Genomic DNA, 1,784 nt, shown 5'->3' on the forward strand with positions numbered 1-1,784 from the left:
AAGTGAAAAAAAAGATTTTCTCTTTTGGCAATGACAGGACTCTGTAGTCTTGTCTAGTGTTTTCCTTTTACAGCCTTCTGCCGTGATATTACACCAACAGAAAGAAGGCCATACATCCCCAGGTGTGCTACTGGCCGTATTTCCTTAATAGAAAGTCTATTTGTATGTAAATATATAGTATTTTTATATATAAATCTTGCTTTATAATCAAGATTTTAAAGGTGCTTATACATGCCTATACACATTTTCCTGTACAAAAGTATTAGCATTGGCTGGAGGCCTTTGCTGGACAGTTTATATTTTTGTAAAAAAGAATTGCTGGTTTTTGTACCAAGATGATCTTTATTGCCAAAAAACAATTCAGCCACTGATTATCCTTTTGAAAGTAATAGATTCAGCTGCTGTGAACTGTTGAACTCAAAAATGGCAAATGATTGACTTGACTTGGGTAATAACACGTGGTTATTCCTGTGTATGACCTAGAATCACAGAATGGTTTGGGTTGGAAGGGACCTTAAAGACCCCCTAGTCCCACCCCCCCTGCCATGGGCAGGGACACCTTCCACTAGACCAGGTTGCTCAAAGCCTCCTCCAGCCTGGCCTTGAACACTTCCAGGGATGGGGCATCCACAGCTTCTCTCGGCAACCTGTTCCAGTGCCTCACCACCCTCTCTGGGAAGAATTTCTTCCTGATATCTAATCTAAACCTCCCCACTTTCAATTTAAACCCATTACCCATTGTCCTGTCACTACAGGCCCTTGCAAAAAGTTCCCCCCAGCTTCCTTGTAGCCCCTTCAGGCACTGGAAGGTGCTATAAGGTCTCCCCGGAGCCTTCTCTTCTCCAGGCTGAACAAGCCCAACTCTCTCAGCCTGTCCCCATAGCAGAAGGGCTCCAGCCCCCTGAGCATCTTCGTAGCCTCCTCTGGACTTGCTCCAACCGGTCTATGTCCTTCTTATACAGCACAACATGACTGAACGAATGCAAACTGTCCAAGAATTATAGTTATTCTGAAGGTAGGTGATAACTGTAAGGAAATTGCCAAGCCTGTTCCTTTTGGTGTGGGGCAATGTTCTCCACACCTTCGCTGTTTTGTGTAATTTGTGTTTGTGTTTACATGAACCTGCTGTTAACGTTGACACTTGTAGTGAAACAGTGCCAGTGGAAATCGGTGCCCAAGGTGCTCCTCTCTCAGTCAGAGTTCCTCCTTACCATTGCGAGTCCTTCCCTTGCAGAGCAAAACGGCTCACTCCTTTGGGGGGGTTTTGCCTCTGCTGTTGGTTTACTTCAATAGTCATGTGATGTGTTCTTCACATAAGAGTGTGATGCACAGGGTACACATAAATCCAGGTGCAAGCAGCGTGCTTGGTTTACTCCATAAGCCAAGGAGAATACTATTGAGCTTTTTTTTTCTCTCTTCAGAGCAATAATGTGTTCAGAACTTCTAACCAAATGAGTTCGATGCCCCCTTGGTGCTTAGAAGCATCTGTTTGGGAGTGCAGAGTGAGGATGAGCTATTGCCATGTGGGGCACCACATAACCATTAATCGTTTAGGAATATTTCTGAACAAACTTTAACAACAGGGCACACCAAAGCATTCTCATGCTCTAAAAATATCACTGGCTTGGTCACTAAGCCCAGGTGCTGAGTCCTGAAGTTTGGAGTCAGCTGTCAGCCCCCCAACACCTCCAGCCACCTCTCAGTTGCAGGAGCTTTCTCAAGGACCCCAAGACAGCCAGTGGAATGATCCATAGAAGCAGTCCAATGGATGGCTTTTCCTCCTC

This window comes from Eurypyga helias, unplaced genomic scaffold (genome assembly GCF_000690775.1).
Source record: "Eurypyga helias isolate BGI_N326 unplaced genomic scaffold, ASM69077v1 scaffold6372, whole genome shotgun sequence".
Taxonomy (NCBI): domain Eukaryota; kingdom Metazoa; phylum Chordata; class Aves; order Eurypygiformes; family Eurypygidae; genus Eurypyga; species Eurypyga helias.